The sequence below is a fragment of the Charadrius vociferus genome, unplaced genomic scaffold, assembly GCF_000708025.1.
Source record: "Charadrius vociferus isolate BGI_N301 unplaced genomic scaffold, ASM70802v2 scaffold314, whole genome shotgun sequence".
In the NCBI taxonomy this organism is placed as follows: Eukaryota; Metazoa; Chordata; class Aves; order Charadriiformes; family Charadriidae; genus Charadrius; species Charadrius vociferus.
Window position 1 is genome coordinate 480,587 of NW_009648241.1, and position 20,742 is coordinate 501,328.

The following is a 20,742-nucleotide window of genomic DNA, read 5'->3' on the forward strand; positions in this document are numbered from 1 at the left end:
TGTAATGCTTGGGGTTCTCGTGTGACAATTACCAGTTGTATCATGTAAAAATATATAGAGAGAGCGACTAAGTTTGTGGTGTCTAAAAACCAAAACAAGTTGTTATAAAGTCCTACGATCCCTGGTGAACAAAATACTGTTAGTCTAGTCATAGACTACTCATATCTGTTTCGCCTAGCTGTTGCCCTGATGCTAAGAAAATATGGAGAAATTGCATCCTACTTGGGAAAAGGGTGATTATTCTGGGGATGTCCACTTTACAGTTTATGGCTGCTTTGCTTTGGAGACACTGCATTGGGAATACCTGGGAGTGAAATCCAGCTGATTACATGCAGAAATGTGCAAGATACAGTGAATCACCCAAGAGAAACGAGCGCCTCTAAGGAACGGTTCAAAGCACTATCTTGAGGTAGATGTCTAAAACAGGTCTGTTGTATTGCACCCTAAACAACCATTTCTCTCTCATTGGCTATAAAAGGAAATAGATTTAGATACCGACATTGTAGCATGCCTAAAGTAATAGGAGAATCCAAGTCATTATATTTACCTAAACAGCTACTAATTTCTAATCTATCATGTCACTGTGCAATCAAGATACCTGTATTTCTCTGGATTACTAACTATAATTACCATATACTATCTATGTTACGTGACTGGTCACTTGAAATTCATAGCTTGAAATTGAGGGGGTGAAATGCACTTTTCTAATCATGAAAAAAAAAAGGTAAATAGTAAAAAATATTAAAAATACCCAGTGGAAAATCATGTGTGCTAAAATTCACAAAATCACTGGGATTTGCAAAGGTACTCAGAAAGTGCTGTTAACCGTGTACTCAAGCAAGGAATAATGTGCACTGAAAGTAAAAGCAAAGTAAAATTATTAACTTCTCTCTCTTCCTGTTCCAATATAATTTTTTGATATTACAAGATATGCTCGATGACTTTGACTTGGATTCTACAATTCTGTTATAAACTTTGAAACTACAACATTAGTAGCAGATTGGTGAGAAGTTCAAAAACAGTGTCTTTTTTTTTTACTTTTTTCTACATTTTTATCTAACAGCAACAAAGAAAGCAACCTTATCTAACAGGAAATAAGCCACTACAAGGACAGTTAAAGCTATACCTAGGTGAACAGTATCTCCTCTTTTTGCTATAGTTTAAATATTCTCCTCCTTATATCACAGACAAAATATAGTCCCTGGATTTGTACATATGGATTGCGGCAATCCGAATTTCACACAGCTCAGGAGAATATCCAAAGGTGAGTTTCAGCGATGCTCAATTGTTCTCTGCTCCTGAGGCTTCTAAGCTGTTAGTTTTGGACAATACCAAAGAGACTGGTAACTGTTTTAGAAGTGACAGCTTGCTGATAGCCTCAACAGAGGTTTAATCAACAGAGTTTACTACAATGCAAGGACACTAAAACCTAAAATTAATGTCAACCTAGACTGCAATGTGAGGATGCTACAGTTAATCTCAGCCTAGCTACTAGAGTGCATTGGGGTACATGGCAATGGGATACTTAGTCTGCACATCATGCACCTGATTAGATCTTGCCACAACTGCCATTTCTCCATTCACTTATTTTTTGTGTCCTGTGGAAATTAGAACTTGAAGTTCTTATTATGACAGTGAAGGGTAGTATACCGGAGGTGGGGGTCTGCATGGGTCTCAAGCCATCGGGGCACTGGGAACAACTCCGGTGAACATCCGGATCTGGGAATTCAGAAGAGTTTGCAGGTCCCTTACTATAAATATAAACTGTAAATGCCTCTGCAGTGCATGGACAACCTCAGCCTGAGCCTGACCGTAAACATGGTTTATGTTGCATTTCACTCACAGGTCAAAAACCAAGCATCCCAAATCTAGACTACAGATCTTCCTATCCAGGATTTCAAAGCTTCAGTTGGTTAGATTGACTTAGACCATTTCATTACTTATTTGACATTATGGTAGAGGATAGTAGAAGAGAAGCCTTTACAGCCCTGGTCATGCCTGTGAGATTGTAACTATTGGGTCTGCAAGTACAGAGTCTACTGCCACTCATCTGAGGGTATTGCTGCTCCTACGCCAGACTCACAAGCACAGCTCTGTAGGGTCCCTGAGTCAAAGACCACGGCTTCTTTAGGCCAGTGTCACCCACATGGTGTAGTTCCAATGAACATTTGTATACCCATTCTTTTCACCTTTCCATTAAAAGTTCCCACTGTATCACTCTATCATAGATCAGATGTTGGAATGTATATAATATTTTATAAAATATTAATACCTTCATCCCCTTGTAATAAATTAAACTGATATCATCAGCACTGCACTTTGTAAAGCACAGTAGCTGTGGAAATAAAAGCACATCTTTGAAACTCTCCAGTACCATTACCTTTGCACAATAGTCTTTTCAGAGAAGTACAGTTATTACCAAACAGAAATATGTGCTCATTATTCTAATCCAATTACCTTCCAACAGCTGGAACAGTGACTGTTTCTCTCACCAAATTCTAGTTTTTAACTTTATTTTAAATTCAGTAAAAGCCACAAGTTCTTCCTAAATCACAGATGCTTTTGGCTTCAGGACAGATGATAACCAGAAATTCCAACGGAAGGTTTTGAAAGTTTTACAGGATATCTAACAGGGTTGGCTGGGTCATTGGTTAAACAGTGAGATATGCTTTCTACTTCTAAACCAGCAGAATGCCTCTAGCCTATATCAATGTTAGAAAAATTACCTGCAGCAGACTAGCTTTTTCCTAACAAGAATAGATAACCCTCTTCCATTTTGAGTAGTCTTTAATGTTGTATATTTACCCCAGGAGTAACTTAAATAAAGCGGCTAGATTAATGCACATGTGTTTAGATAAAACACCACTATAAAAAATTCACGTTTATGGCAACTGTCATGACTGTAGCAGAAAAATCATTTAGATCTGTAATACTGCAGTAGCATTATTCAGTTATGAAACTGAAATGGAACTGAATATGCAAACATATATGTATATGCACATACAACAAATGTAACACAATATATTATAATACAATATTTAAGTATGTACTCTAATAGCTTCTGTACTATATCTCTTCAGAACTGTTGAGAATTACAAACTTTAATGAATGTCACTTCTACTGAACCCTTGATCGAAAGCAGAAGAGCCTGATTTATTTATTTATTTATTTTTTAGCTTCTAATATCTCTCAGTGCATTTTTTGCAATGAGTGATATTTTGGAATAGCTACATTTGTTGACTTAAACCCACTACCTTTTCTGGCATTTTTTACTTCAGCCATAGTTAGAAGGTCGTGAGCCAAATAGACAGTAAGATAGACCTCTATGCTATCGCAAACAGTTCCAGTAATTCTGCTTCACATTGTGTAGCAGAAAATTTTTGTTATCTCAGGAGAAGGGAATGGATTTACTCATTGTAGATAGAGTTGAATCATATCCTAAAATCTGCAAACTGAAGGTGTAACTCTCAAAAAGGTTTAACCCCTTTTTACTGGGGGAAATATATCCCTGGATGAATCAGGCATACATTTATCTTGAATGTAAATATCTGTCTTTAGATGCAGAGTCAAAACATTTCTCAGTATCTTAAACTGCCTGCCTATCAGTACGCTGCTGTTGCAGAGTTTATTTCTTGAATTTGCCTCTCTTTTTATATATTCATTGCTTTAGTCCGCAATGCTTCTTTTCTGAAAACACAAGATAAACACCTTTGATCAAGGATTTATTTAAATAAAGCAAACAACCTTCTCCACTGAAAAACTATCCTTAACATAGGAAGTATAAAATAAAGGATATATTTTTCCACATGACACAAAAGCTTAATCAAGTATAAAAATGACGTCTTGCAAGTGAAACTGCAGTATTTCCTTTGCAGTGTGTGCTAATTGAATTGCACAGTAGACAAAAGAAAACATCACTAATTATAACAGTGATTAAACGTTGTATAGATTTATCTGGCAGGTGATGACATTAGTTTATGTCCAAGGCTAATGGATTAATACTTTTATTTTAAGGAATCACTGCAAAGAATCTCTTGCTTTAATTCAGTACTTCAGGGGTGAAGTTCAGGACAGGGTGGCTCCGCTTGAAGCCAATGCACTAATGAAGTGCTCAAAGTATAGGGCTTGTGTAGGCTTGTGCAGGTCATCACTACAGTAGGGGAATTTTAACCCAAATGCTATTTATCTAGAGAGCCACAGTCTAGAAACACCACTAAATGATGTAGCCAGTTGCTATTATGGGAAATATTTTGGTACTACAATGCCACCAGAGAGCTGCAATTCACAAACAACTTCAATATCACATATTCCGTGATCATTTATTGTTATTTGTTGCTTATTAATTAATTAATTGCCAAAAAGTGCAATAGTTTGTCTTTCAAAACACATTCCTGAAGATTTTTGCAGGACATATTGCCCGTATCTCATTGTATTTCTTTTACTTTGAAAAAATGTGGTTCTCTGTTTTCCAGACATTTTAGTAGACTTCTATAGGAAATTTCTTCTCTAGTCTGGACAGGTCTGCTGCTTTTATTGCCAGTTACAATTTACAGCAACAGGTCTGCAATATTTTTCTTCTTGAACTCAGTGGACCACATCGTATCCTGATTACATCCTCCTGACCCCAAGCATGTTTTTTTCTGTAACCCAATGGGAGATGTGATATGAAAATCAGTGGAGTTATATGCAGTTTGGGTCTACTTGTTATGACTTACAGTGTCATCTTTATTGTAATGTTTTCTTTGTGTCTTGGTCGAGGAGCAGAATTTCCTTTGTTGACTTTGTGTCCCTTATTCAAATTTATCTCTGTTCTGTCTTCCTTCTGGTTGTTTGCCTGCGATTCAACCGGTATGGAAATTCTACTCGATTTGTTTTATACAATAGCTTACTTTCAGACAGACGTCTTTCAAGGCTTCTGCAGAGCTTTAGTCACCTTTCCATTTTCTATTATGATATGCCCACAGAAGAAAAATCCTTGTATTAAAAGAATCCATAAATCAGCAAAACATTTGAGAAACAAGGCAAGCCTTGTTTCTGGCAAAAATTCAACTATTTGAAAAAGTATTCTTTTCTTACTGCCAGGTGTTTTAAAATGAGTGAATAGAATACAAATGTTCACATCAAAATAGTATTTCAGGCAGTTGTTGATTATTAACTGCTTAATTTTTAACCACTGTCATTTCAGATCTCGAATTGGCCATGAATGATTCACCGTAAGCCATGCTGACTTCCAACACTAGTGTTCTGCAAACAATCAATCTTATGATCAGGATTATGCTACTTAGGAGCTAGAAGGCATTCAGGGGCTTTGTATACATAGCACTTCAAATATATATGGAAGTATGTAAGCAGACATACTGTGCTTAGTAATATTAAGAGGATTTTCATTATATTGTATATGGATTTGAGGCATTATTCTTTACCAATGACAAGCTATTTTAGCTCTCTGTGGTATGCTCGGTTTCTGTCTGTGAGCAGAGGATAATGTTTGCCATGTTCTACACACAGTTCAGTGGCCTGATCTTGCAAATAATTATGTATGTATGTACAGAGCTTTACTAAGAGAATTACTCACATAAAGTTACTCACGTTTAAGTGTTTGTAGAAATAATTTATAAGAGAGACCAAGGCAGTGTAAAAATGGTCTGTTTAAATAATGGAAACAAAACTAAAAGCAACTATAAACTGTCTCTAGCATTGTGGATTCAACTGTCTGAAAATTGCTTATGGGGAAGACTGCTTCTTAGTGTTTGGCACACACTACCTGCGCTGCTGAGACAGGTGTTATTTTGCTTTTTTGGGCTAGATGAAAAATCTAGCTGCTACTGGTTCTTTTTCTATTATGTGATACTAACTATATTTCTATACATTTTTCACAGATACTACAAATGATCTTGTATACCTTTGTGCCATTTACACCATGTTAGAAAAAAAGCATTCACTGGAGGCAGGAGGAGATATTGAGTTGTAACTTTGCCATACATTTTTCCCTTTTCTCCAGTTTTTTATTTCTCTCTTTAAAAAAAAATAAATTAAAATTCACTTGAAAGTCTTTTTAACTAAAAATATAACCTTTTGAAGTCGTTCATTATTTCTGAGCAGAGTAGAAAAGGGTGAATATGATAAAAGCTATCCAAAATGAAAGATAAAAATGCACTCAGTTTGAAATTATAGAGTAGAATGTCTTTTTTGCATAGAGAATGTAGTTTCCTCATACATCGTATATTTGATATGTATAACCATGATGATATATTTACTTTTCATATATGGACTTGTCTTCTTATAATGCCTTTCTCTTTTTTTGTAGAAATGAATTAGCATCTAGGTAGAGTGGTCATATTTTTAAATGCTGCTTCTTTCTCAAAGTATTACACTGAAAAAATAGACTTGAAAAAATAAATTTGGGATCACAGTAAATGTATATCAAAGTATATCAATAATATGAGACACAAAAAGATTGACTATATGGGTTTATACAGCTTAAGAATATTCGTAATTCTGTGTGTGTCTTGTATGAGACTTTACGCTGGATCTGTTTTAACCTTTCTTTTAAGAATGCGTCATTATTCTACATGATATTCCTCATTATACCATAGAAAACTTGACAGATCTCAAGCTTCAAGAAAGTGTACAGGCTCGAAGGAACGCCTTTAAAACTTCTAACTTTAAGTTTATTCAGGTACTCATTTCATTTCAAAGACACTTTTTGATGACGTCTTTTAGAGCCTACTTAGAGAACAGAGCTGGGGGGAAAAAAAAGCAAGGACTGAAGATACAGCCTTTTCAACTATCAAAGATACCCTTCACCAAATTATTTCTTAAGAGAAGTGTTCATTTTTTGAAATGAGGTATGGATGCAGTCCTCCAGGACTATCTAAAAGAATTTTTGTCAGTGCCTGTCTTCCACAACTAGTCTCTGTCTAGTTCTTTTGCAGATGTAAGTACCCCTTACTGTCAGATGCTGATATCTGTGAGAAAGATATACTCAATCTGTAACCTTCTTATCTCTCAGCGTGTGCCCATGTTCCACCCTTCTTTACAGACCTTAGCTTAACCACAAAGTGCAGGTCTCAGAAACAAGGGAAGATGTCTGAACAAACATTTTAAAGAGAGGATTTTCCTTGGACTGTGAGTACTAGTTTAGTCTAGTTACCTTCATCTATATTAATTAACTAAACAGGATGTGGGCTGACCATTACTTACCTCACTGAGAGTAAGGCAGTTAAATCTGGGATCCTTCAGTGAGTAAATTGTCACTGCTTAGCCTTTTATACATGGAATTATATTGACATCTAGTTTTCTAGTCTGCTTCTATCAGGGTTTCTTAAAGACACGCTCTCCTCTTTCCTCTGTAGCCAAACTTCATGACAGTAGCCTGGTAGTTAACATGTAAAGTAGCAAATGCAAAATTTAAAATCTGTATGACCCAGATGCTAATCACAACTAAATAGGAATGTGTGATTTAATCTTAGAAATGCCCTGCATGCAGTCCTGGGACAATGCAGGAGTGGGGACGGTGTTTCCTGTGAGATATAAGGTTGACTGCTGTCAGATGGCAGTAAGTCTATTAGTCCTGGTTTTGCCATATCCTGGGGCTCAGTTGTTTCAGCTGACTCCAGCTGTTTACCACAGCATGTGGAGCATCGTGTTATGGTTTCAATAGATTCTTACTTTGACCTTTGGATGCTTTTCTGCCTCAGGTGTCCTTTCTTGCTGTATTCTGGATTCTCTATCATGTCTGCAAGCCTCAGAGGACTGTCTGCAATCCATGGGTTTGTCTGCTCTCTGTAACTCTATGCTAGACAAATTCTAATCGCTGGTCGAGAGTTAAATCGGACTCTTACATTAATTTCTCCTTTAGGCTGTTTTTTTCCAGATTCCAATCATGATCTGATATTATCAAGGATTCAGTTTGTCCCTGAATTGCTACATTAGCTCTTCACACATGAGCACTTCTATGTTTTCATTTTTTTGTGCTCTCTGCTTAGAAATGTATTGCTGATGTGTTTCATTTTTATGTAATGAGTAACACTTCTCAAATCTCTGTATTATATCTCTGCAGTTAGCCTCCTCTGACTGAGCCTCATCTACCTGAATTAACTGCAAAATACTACAAACATTAAGTGCTTTCAAGACCAGCTGTTATCGGCAAGTTTCCTCTGTCTTCTTTTCTGAAGGTAACCATGGCTTGCAGACACAAAATGAATCATTACTTTTTAAACCTTTCTGTTTTCATCTCTCTTTCCAGGAATGTCAGTTTTAACCCAGCTTTTAACTGCTCCATCAGAGACCAAGTGGTTTTAGAGAGATCTGTTGTTTCTACACTACGTGTAAATTTATCTTCTTATCACTAGCGTCTCCGGAGTCCTGGTCCCCTAAAAATCCAGACATGAAACTTTGTGAAGCTGCAGTGTAGTTCCCTTTTGTTCTGCAACCCCAGATTTCTTTTGTATGAAAAATGCCTGGGGAGGGAGATAGATGTGCTAGGATGCTTCAACAGCTCCCATCCTAATGCACTCTCAGGGCATGGTTGTGTGACACCATTGGTGTTGGGCATTGTCAATACCTGAGTTCTTGCTGTGGGCCTCTGAAACATAAAAACTGGCACTTTCTAGTGGTTCTGATTATGTCATGACTTCAAACATTAGAAATATTGTATTAAAATGCAAGCATGACACTTCTTTATAATGCCGTATCTGCAGCAAACCTAGAGCTGCTATACTTCCCTCAGCTCCCCACATTTGGTATTATTGTCTTCTTTTTATATGGGATTTAGCTTTCATAGGATTTTTTTTCTCTGGGGATGCTTTCCTGACTGACTAATTTGGGCAGGGTCGAGCTGCTGCAACCTTTCAGCAATCATTTTACCAGTTGGCAGTGGTTTGCTTTGTTCTTTTTTTCCCCATGAGGTAAATACCTGTTTCATTTGAGTTCCTCCTTTGTTAACGTAATAACAGATTCTTATATCTTTCAGCTGCTAATTTCATAATTCTCCTTTAAATAACTCCTTTTTTTTTTTTTTTTCTTTCTCTAGACATGAATCTTGCCTAGTATAAAGTGTAAGATTATTGGACCCAAGTTTTACTTTTCTCCATTCTCAAACCATTCCGTGCTGTCAGTGAGCTGCAGATGGAAGAGGTCATCCTTTCAAGCTTGAGTTTGTATTCTGTGTGTTATAAAGTTGTCTTCCACACAATAAAGTTCTTTTCCCCGCCTCTATTTCATGTTACCTAAGTAATTAAACTTATCCATTACTCTAACATTCAACAGCCTTAAGAGTTCTTCTGGTAATGGCTTGTACTTATCAAACTCCGCTCTGAATGGCAGATAGCCATTGCAGTTCCAGGATTAGATGACCTTGTGAAAATTTTCCTCCCTGAATTAGTTTGAAATTTGAAAGCTTCAGAAGTTCTGTGTAATAGGGTTTTAGGTGGTAAAGATTACAACTATTCTGCCTGGGATATCTGGGCTAGGGAATAGGATAAAAGCTGATAAATTTCCTGCTCCAACTCCCTATTGATATCCATAAATTTCCACTAGCTTCTGCAGGCACAGACATGTTGCTCACTGGGATTTCAATACAAAAGAAAACTGAAAACAGACTTTCCTTTTCATTAGGAATTATTTTCTGGTGGAAGAAAAAAAAAAAATACCCATAAAGAAAAACCTCAAATAGCTTAATTTTTTTTTCTTCTGGGAAGTGAGAAACAACCAAATATATGTTTTCTACATTTTGCATGCCTCTTATTGTCACTGTCCCATTGTAACATAAGGTTGTATCCTCTGATTATTGCTATGCAGGAAGCCCTATCAATAAGCCAGTCTTGGAGAATACTAACTGAATCAGGCTGTGGAGGTAAGAGAGATGAGAAAATGCCTCATGTCTGCATAGGGACTAATGCTGCCATCTTAAAAAAGAAAAATTTCATACATCTAGAACAGTAGTAAAACCCTTCCTTCCTTTTTTGATGGCTCTGGTGTGCACTTTTGTTAGATGTGTTAAAGATGACAAAGTGGTACATGACTGACAAAGATTTGACTACTGGTAGGCCTGCACACAACTATTGAGTCTCACATTTTTGTGATGGAACATTTTGAATCAAGGTTTTGGACATAGATTCCTAAAATGGCTCTGAACATTAATATCAACATCAACATCAGAAATGAGGATAACACAGCACATTTTCAAAGCCCCTGGTATAGTCAACTTCTATGAGAAACAACAAATGCAAATGTCAGGTATTCTTATTCTGACATTTTGCCTGTTGTGGGGCTTTTTGTTATGCTGAACTTGATATTACTGCAGGTTGAAGCAATACTGTGTAGGTCTAAAGATCAGGAAACCTACTTAACGGAGCTGTGTCACTGAAGTTATGGTTATTTGATAATGAGATAAGCAATAGACTAAGGAAGATTTCTGTTGTCCATCAAGTTAACAAAATTAACACAGTCTGTGTTACTGTAGAAGGATGACATGGAAATAATCATATCTAACATTTGATAATATGGGACATGAACAGATTTGTGTCGTTCACATAGTGATAATAACTTGAATGATGTTGAGTGCATGAATAAAATAATTAACCAACTAAAAATGCATGATAGCTGCATGGAAATGGATTGTCAGGTAATTGGAAACTATTATTTGGATTTAAGCTGCTGCAGAGGTGACCTTGCTGCGTGAGGCTTTGTCACTAACATAAAGAGCTACATTTACTACTCACCACATGATAAATCCATGCCATGTACCTGATCTTAAATGAAGACTGTGGTTGATGCTTATTGAGCGTGTTGAGGTCTTTTATCAGAGAGAAGGCAGTCTTTGGAGCAGTATACATAGTGGCTGAGTAGTCTACCTGAACTAGCAAAGAGAAGGCTTGTCTCCCAGAAATAAGAGCCAAGAGATAGACCTTATCTGAAGTAGCCAACCACTTTTTATGAATAGGCTAGCAAATTTGTAACTAACTTTGCAATCTACTAACTGTGAGTGCGAGATTCATCTGTAAACTCTATTTATGTGCTAGATACCCTAGCTAGGCTGTTTCTGTAGTATATGTAAAGAAAGATTCAATTTATCTCATTCTAATGTAGAGATCTAAATTCATTGTGATGAACTGCCTCCTAAAAGTGCTTTTTTTCACCACCGCATAAGGAAGAGTGTAGGTAGGTATGTAAGTGTCTTGTGCAGGGAGAAACCATCCTGCCTCACTTGTGATTAATGAACAGAGACAATATATCTGTCATCATTTGCCAAAAACTAGAATATATTTCAGAAAGAACCAAAGAGAGTAGTCATCCCCACTCCTGCAAGCTAGTGTAGGATAGCCAGAGCTATGACTGATTCTTCCGTCATGGAAGAAGCCAGCTGGCATGCCATGAAGAAGGGCAGAAGAGAGGAAGAAATGGTCCTATGATTAAATTGTTGAAAATATCCTCAAGGAATATCTGTCTGGCTCCAAAATATGTCCTGTGTAAAGGCTGCAGGTGCCTTTAAGCAGCTCTATCAGACACAGTTTCTCATTTTTAGATTTGTATTTTCATTTTCTTCTGAGTTTTGCCTGTCTTCTCTCCTGTGACTTCACTTGCTGGGGATGGGTGGGATCATTCCAAGGGTGTGTGTTCAGACAGAGCTTTGCACCAAAGAGCCTCAAGCTGCAGATATAATGCAAACATATATTAATAATTCATAATATGTGAATTCCTCTTGTGTACAGGGAGATTGAGGAAGTACAGGCTCCCCTGCAGGGCTTTGCCTAAACTGCATAAATAAGACCTTAATTAATAAAAATAATAATGAACAAGTCATGGTGTGTTTTGTAGCTCATCATGCAATTTTCAAAACCAACTGATGAAGCTGGGGAGAAGTTTCAATCTCCATCTGAAAAAGGTGTTTTGCAGTATTGAGATGCACTGTGGGAAAACAAAGAGAGCTGTGCAACTGAATTATTAGGTGATACAGCTGAAGGAAGACTACATTTTGACAAGAATGTTAGCAAAATGGCCACTTGTGCTGTTACGAATGTTGGTCCTCCTACTTCATGGAAGCATAGAATATTTTAGACTGAAAGGAACCTTTGTAGATCCTCTAGTCCAACTTCCTCCTCAAACCAATGCTTTCTTCATTCTTCAGGTTTCTCGGGACCTGAAGCTCAAGATGGACATTTCACAGCCTCCCTGGGCAACATGTTCCATTCCGGTGCTTAACCATTACCATAATTAAATTTATTTACCTTGTATTTAGTGAGAACTACTTTGCTTCAACTTATGATCATGACCTCTTTTTCTTCTTGATGCATCTCTGAGAAGGGTCTACCTCCATCTTTCATTTAGCTCACCATTAGGTATTTGAGGAGAGCACGTAGATCTTCCCTGGGTCTTCTCTTTTTGAGTCTCAGCAAATTCAGGTTTCTCAGCCTTTGCTGAAAAATCATGTGCTCCAGTCTGCTACCCGTCCCAGTGCTCCTTTGTTGTACTGTCTTCACTTGGTCAATACTTCTTTGAAATCAAGGGTCTCAGCACTAGATAAAGCCAGATGTGGACTACTTCCCTTGAACTTCAGACTACTCAACCCAATATTTGGTGACTCTTCATCACTACAAAGGTGTTTTCCACCACTTGTTTAATGCTAAATAGTAGTTTTAATTTATTTAAATTATTGCTAAGCACCAATAGTCATGATATTGAGGAATGCAAGAAGTTAAAGAGGAAGCATAGGTATAACAAAAGTCCTTTTCCCAAGGTTTCAGAAACTAAAGTATTCTCTGATGGTTAGAATATAACTCTTAATGGGGTGAAGAGTGCTGTTGTAGAAAAAACTTTTTGTTCTGTGTTGCCTTGTTGGGAGAGAAGTGGGTCCTGAAACTGTAATTTTTTCTCCATAATCATAATTTCCTGAGGAATTAATACTGATTGGTGGAAAGGTCAAACTAGACAATTCCCTTTCCCTGCAAATGTCTAAAATATTGCAGAGCCATATTGTAGCTTTTGCCCTGAAAGAAAAGAAGTATATAGGAAACATTCATGCCTTCCAGCAAAAGAGGTTATAAATATCCCACAATTTTTTTTCAAAATAATATAAATCCTGGGGTCTGAGGCCATTATAAATAACCAAATAAATATTACTTTAGATCTTCTTTCTCATTTTCCTTTAGTGCCCTGTAGAGAGACACAGATCAGGACCTCTAAAATAGACATTCATTCTTCAAAGAACTTTTGTTTATGTTTTATTTACGACATTTTCTTCATTTTTTACTTTAATATATAACTTACCTTATATAGTTCTGTACTTTTGGCTGACACTATTTCTTGTAAAATTATGTATAAAAGTGAGAAATTTTGTGTGTGGCAAAACAGTATTTGGAAAAATGCAATGAAGACCTGGACATCCAGTAAGAACACCTCGCTGTGGAGGATTTCCCAAGACATTCTTTTGCTGATACAAGTGGTCAGGTAGAATAAAGGATTCCTACAGAACATATCTCTAATCACTGTCTCTTTCTCTGGGGTATTTTGTGTGTGTCTTCTGCTTAGTTATGTTTTTCTCAGTTCCTTTTGATGCATTGCTTTCCTCTTTTTCTGCTGGAAGCTCTTAAGACACAGATGCAAAAAGGAATTCACAGAGCAGGAAAGGTGTGGCTGGCAAGGGACCGGAGCTATCATAAAACAATGAAAATACGGTTGAGGAAGCATTACTTCATAGATCTAGATCAAGGCTGCAACTGTTTTTCAGCCTGTATGGTTGGATTTGAAAGGACTTGCAAATAAGATACAATTATAGTGAAACATGCCCATTTTCAGGGGAACAGCTGAAATGGAAACATGGCGATAAAAGTTTCAGATTTTTAATTCAAGAGTAGCTTGTTTTATAATCCTGGTCAATGTGGTCCTTTTAAGTAGACTTTTGGGAAAATAATTCCTTGGTTATGTTCAAAGAAGCTGGAGATGATTTTTTTTGGTCAAATATGGATTAGAGAGGCACGAAGCTGAACTCTGAATATTATTATTTAACTTTTTTTATTAGTTACAAAGGAAGAAGTACACATTATGTGGCTAAGGGAGTTACAATAACATGCAAAACTACCATGGGATTAATACAGTTACTACATTACAACACGCATCAGAGAACATCAGTTAATAGCGTCATAGAATCATAGAATGGTTTAGGTTGGAAAGGACCTTGAAGATCGTTGAGTTCCAACCCCCTGCCATAGACAGGGACACCTCCACCACCCTTAAAGTGAAAAATTTCTTCCTAATGTTTAATCTAAACCTGCCCTCTTCCAGCTTAAAGCCCTTCCCCCTTGTCCTATCACTACATACCCTAGTAGAAAGTCCTTCCCCAGCTCTCCTGTAGGCCCCCTTTAGGTACTGGAAGGCCGCAATAAGATCTCCCCGGAGCCTTCTCTTCTCCAGGCTGAACAGCCCCAACTCTCTCAGCCTCTCCTCATAGGAGAGGTGCTCCAGCCCTCGGATCATCCTCGTGGCCCTCCTCTGGAGGCTCTCCAACAGGTCCATATCTTTCTTATGTTGAGGACTCCAGAGCTGGATGCAGTACTCCAGGTGGGGTCTCACGAGAGTGGAGTAGAGGGGCAGAATCACCTCCTTTGACCTGCTGGCCACACTTCTGATGCAGCCCAGGATGCGGTTGGCCTTCAGGGCTCTGATTGCACATTGCTGGCTCATGCTGAGCTTCTGGTCAATCAGCACACCCAGGTTCTTCTCCCTGCTGAGCCTCTATTTGTGCTTGGGATTGCCCTGAATGTGATAAAGTTTCACATAACTGAGAAACAGAGTCACAGACAGAAGAGCTCTGAGATCAGGAAAAGAACTCTTTCGATCTGCCAATTGACTCAGAGTTTTAAAGTGACAATTGAGTGTTGAGGAGAACACAAAGGGCCAAATTCATCCCAGGTGTGACTCAGTGGAAATCAACACAATCATTCCTGGAATGAACTTCATCCAAAATATCTTGTAAAGGATAAAAAGATGATGGAAAGAGATCTACAGTACATGTAATTGTAAAAAGACATATTATAAAGGAAATCTCTTTTGGTCCGTCACCTGCATTCAAATGCTTTCCTTTTTCTTTTTGCTGCACTCAGAGCTGATTATAGAGAAAATTGTCAAAATTAAAAAATATATATATCGTTTGCCAAATGAGATCAGAGCAAAGAATTAGTGAAGTAACACAATAAACTTAGCCTGGTATACTATATAAATGGGGCTATTAATGTAAATGGTACTTCATTAATAACTTCATTTTCATCTTGACATTTCTATTTGTCTGGGCAGTGTAAGGGTGGATTTTACATGATAATAAGTACCCACCACCTGATATAATGACTTGTCTGAATAGAACATAGCAGAATATGAATTCAGCTGTCTTCTAAATTCTGGGTTATCCAGCTAAGACTGGTGTCAGTTAGCAGATCCCAAACATATTTGCAGACCTGTAGGTAAAGAAGCATAATGTAGCCATATGACAGAAAACAGAGATACGATTACTATATAAATGGAGCACAGTTGGGCAGATTGCATTAGAATTCTGATCCCTGAGATTCTAAAACAGGAAAAGGTTGTGGGAATAAAATGTATATTTGGGAAAATGGCTTTTATTTTGCCAATGTTGTTAATATAGTCATAATCCTCTCTGTGTGCCAGATAGTAGAGGTCAGCATTATGATTATGACAAAAGTGTACTGGGTATATTGTTTCCTTTAGCCTCCCAATGATTATTATGATTTTAGCACATTCTTAGAAATGTCACCCATAAGAATTTTGATAACAATACTGAGCAATCCTGAGCAGTTCTCACAAGTAAGGTCATTAGAAAGAATATTTTTTCCACTGAAAACACCATCCTCCTGAACTGGATTTATTCTGAACTGTGTTATGAAAGAATTGTGAAAGGATATTGTTACCATATTTTCACACCTCGTGAATAATTTAGGGGTAGGTACATTTCGCCAAGGTGACTAGCATTGCAAAATGCCATAGTGGGAAGATTCAATATCTTTGCTACCTTTTCATGTATTTCAGGTATCAGTATAGAGTTTTCTTCTGACTTTCAGCAGGGCAAATTTTGACTTTTGTGTTTGTATTACGCACAGGTGTTGAATATGGTCCTGGATTCCGTTTCCTTCCCGCAAATTTAGTCTTACATCCCGATTATCTGATAATAGGTATTTGTCTCCAATGCCTCCAAAATCACACAAAACTAGCATCTATGACCATGATTTCATCAGTGTTTAAGTGCCCAAGGCTTTGAGATATAATAAAATCCTTGAAAAATTTTTAAATGCAAAAGAAGGAAAAATACAAAAAAGACAGAACAGTGATGCAAGTCAAACAATATTAATTGCACTGCCAGATTCCTGTCTAAAAGATTTTTACCAAAGATTTACAAATTAAACATTAGGAACTGCTTGCTACACACCATTTCTTTATGAAACAGATGAAACTTTGGGGACTTACAGATATTTTTGTAGGTACATACCATTTGTCTGCATAATGACTAAGATCCTACAAATCACAGTGAGCAAAACATAGTACCTCCTTAAATCATGTTCTGTCATTACTGTCCCTGATCTACCTTTTTTATTCCTTTTAGTGGTAGATGTAAGCAACGTAAAATGGACTGTGTGATCTTTGTTTCTCAGTAAGAATTTTGGTTAATAAAAGAAAGTGCTGGAGTAAAGTTCAATCCAAACTGTTTTGAATGGTAAATTAGACTTAGATATTATTACTTTCAGAACTAGTTGTATAAGTTTATGCTTCTGACAACATTATTATGCTTACAAATAAATAATGTTCATAATGGTTGGCTTGGTTTTGGGGATTTTTGTTTGTCTGTTTGTTTGTTTGTTTTGTGGAAGAAAGCTATAGCCCTGAAATCAGATTTCAATTCACATATGTTTGTTAGCGAAGTAATATAAACCAGGTCAGTCCTTTCTATGATTTTCCTTAGGAACTTTCTACAAGAAACAATTAAGGAGTCAACATAAGACAAAGTAGATAGTTCCATGAGAGGGACAGTTCATTGTGAAAAGGATAAATGTATATTCTGGGGCAGTGTCATCTATGTCAGCCCTGTCCTTAGGCATTCAACAGGTATTTAACACACAACAGGCCTCTGTCAGTGACAGGATACTGGGCAAGATGGATTTTTGACCTGACCTAATGTGATTGCTTTTATATTCCTTAAACTTTGGGGTGCCATAAATTTTGAATACAGCTCCTTATGGCCACTATAATAATTTTCCTTTCTTTATGGCTGTGTTGACAAAGCAGTAGATTGTAATACAACCACAGCAAAACAGTGGCTCCTGAACAGGAGGCTACCTTTCCATTATGAAAGGATAATGTGGGAATAAAGTGCTGGAAGAGCTTTGTTTATTTGGGAAATGAACTCTCTAATCTTTTACATGTGATATATTTCTGGTATTTTAAACATTTTTTTTTTCTGTATTTTTAAGGATCTTACCATTGAATTTTACCATACCACCTCACACCTTCTGACAAGATCAGATGTGCGTGTTAGCAGTACTGAAACCGTGTTATTGGCTGGGAAAGCCAGTGTACCAAGTGTTGTACAATGAATGGATGAACATGGCGCCTCCCTCTCTCCTGAAGCAAGAGCACATTTTTTGATTTTTAGGTCCAGAACAATTAAGAAAGATTTTCGTTTTTGCTTCATAAGCTACCTATTACACAAATCTGTTTCCTGTTATTTACAGTCTGTGATGCTGGCTGCAGGACTCAGTTCACTTTTTGACATTGCTCTGTACTCGGCACTGGTGAGGCCAAGCCTTGAATACTGTGTTCCGTTTTGGGCCCTTCACTACGAGAAAGACATTGAGGTGCTGGAGCGTGTCCAGAGACGGACAACAAAGCTGGTGAGGGTCTAGAGCACAAGTCTTGTAAGGAGTGGCTGAGGGAACTGGAGTTGTTTAGCCTGGAAAAAAGGAGGCTCAGGGAAGACCTTATGGCTCTCTACAGCTACCTGAAAGGAGGTTGTAGAGAGATTGGTCTCTTTTCCCAAGTAACAAGTGATAGGGCAAGAGGAAATGGCCTGAAGTTCCACCAGGAGAGGTTTAGATTGGATGTTAGAAAAACTTTCTTCACTGGAAGGGTTGACAAGCACTGGTACAGGCTGCCCAGGGAAGTGGTTAAGTCACCATCCCTGGAGGTATTTAATGTAGTGCTGAGGGGCATGGTTTAGTGGTAGACTTGGCACTGTTAGGTTAACTGTTGGATCCTATGATCTTAAGGGTCCTTTCCAACCTAAATGATTCTATGATTCTGTGGTTCAGGATGAGTGTTTGCTTGGTCTGGATGAAGTAGGTTCTTGAGGACTGAAAGCCTCATGGTTGAATTAGTTGCTTCCGTGTTAGGTCTCTGGGCGCAAAACACCATCCCTTTTTGTGATCTCTTCAATCACTTGAGACTGGTGAGCTCCTTAAAATATTTTGTGGGATTCATATCTTAGATAGGCTGAATCATTTCCTGGTGGTGTCTCTTTCTTCACTGACTGATGAGGAACCCAGAGTAAATGCATTCTGTACCTACTGAGCACAAAAAATGGGTTAGCTGTGAATGAGCAAGGCATTTGTACATCAGGCCTAGAGGGAGACACCTACTTCCCTCTAGGTAGTGGGTTATTATTATGAAATTATTTACTAATGAATACGTATAAAAAAATCTACAACATTGATGGAAATAACAATGCTTCTTTGGTTCAATTTAAAACACTTTTACAAGCATAGCTTTCTCTTTGCCTGGGTGAATTTCAAATCTTCTGAAATCTTAATTTAAAACTATTTAATTTGAACCTTACACTCATTACAACATCTGTACATTACTCCTGAATCAAAAGTATTGTCCTTAAAAGTAGGACATCCTGGGTCAGCTCTGGCAAGCATAAATGATATCTATTTCAAACATTCTTTTCTGATAAACTCATGCCATATTATTGTTTGAAATGCCAGCAGTCAAATACTGCTTCTTTGTTTGTGTGTACATGTGTATCTTCTGGTTATATGTGGTTCACTTGCTATTTTCCCATGTGAAGAAAATACCCCTCTGTCCCTATATCTAATTTTCACATATTGCATAAGGACTAGGCAGCTTTAAATCTGGAATCCAATGGGGTCTTACCGGCAAATAAATATGGCTTCTTCGTAGTGGTTGTAGTTTAGACAGAAGATGGCAGCTCTCCCTTTTCAGTCTTTTAAGCCTGGGGATTGGTTCCAGAAACAAATCAGACTTCCTGGCTGTGTTTCTTGTTTACAAAGTGCTGTATACATTGACATTTAAGAATTTCTGTGTACTTTATTTCGAACTATCATACATCACATCATAAAATTAAAGGCAGTTAATGTCCTACAGAATCCTGGGTGAGACCAAAATTGTTCTGCACTCTACTGGCTGTTGTACGGTACTTCAAAAAATACATCCTCTAAAAATTACTTTTCTGAATTCCTCATTGCTTTGCTAACTGTGCTTCTGATAATGATGAAGGACTTTTTTGACTCTGTAGCAGGAATCCTGATTGAAATACAATTTAGCCATTTTGCCCTTACATTTATATGTTCTGTAACAAAAAGTACAGGGTGATCTAATATGCTGTGAAGGTGAACCCTATATTATATGGATTAGATTTCTTTTGGGAGATGACTTCTAAAATCCTGTTTAACAATGTTAAAAAAATTAAATAACCAACAATGAAGAACTTAAAAAAAGATAAGAAAATAAAAAATGACTTTGAAACCAGAAGTACTGAATGTATAAGACAGATGAAATCTTTGAAGATAAGCTGAAAGAAAATATGATTAACACTGATGAAGTAGAATAGTGCCAAGTATATGTCATTTCTGAGCCAAATGCATTATACAAGGTGGAAATTGAACTTTCAAGACTCATGTTAACATTTTACTCTTATGCTTTATCAAGGTAAGTGAGAAAAAAAAAAGAAAAAGTGAAAACTACATAGTGATAAGTCTGTTGAAAGTTAAATATGGTCATGTGTCAACACTTTGGTGAATGACATCATTCTGGTAAAGTAATTACAGGATTACATAATGATTCATTTCTAAAGGCTGTCAAATAATAAGCTCAGATACCTTTTGTGGGTCAAAGCCTGAAAAGTTTTCACAGTATATTGTTAATCTCCATTTTGTTTGTGACTTGTATGGAGATCTGCACTTCAGCTGATTTGTGGAGGTATTTTATGCACTCACACAATGCGAATCCTTTTCATTATGCACTGCTAAGGGAAAAAAAAATCTCCATAGAGCTGTCCTTGATCTTACTTCAAAATGATAAATCTGTTTCCCTGTCATTGTTCTGAGTTTATTGCAAAGAGTAACAAATTTCTCTTTAGTCCATATGGTATAACCTCTTCATCGAATCTGTACAGCTATTTCTGCTAAAGACTACTGTGCCTGCCTGGGATATAAACTATCATAAAATAATTATTTGATTATTTTTATTTATGTTCTGCACAGCACATAATAAAATGAAGGCTCAGTGACCTTGAATTGTAAATAGCAAAAACTAACAATGAAGTTGTGCAGATAAATGGTAAATAAAGAAGTAATATTATCAGACAGGTACAATTCTAACTGACCTTTGTAAATTTATATAGAAGTAGCTGATCAGATCAACTTAGCTTATGCACATGTAAAGTTATTAAAAGTTTGACTGTTTAAAGGGTTGTTCAAATGTTGCCTTATGTTAATAACA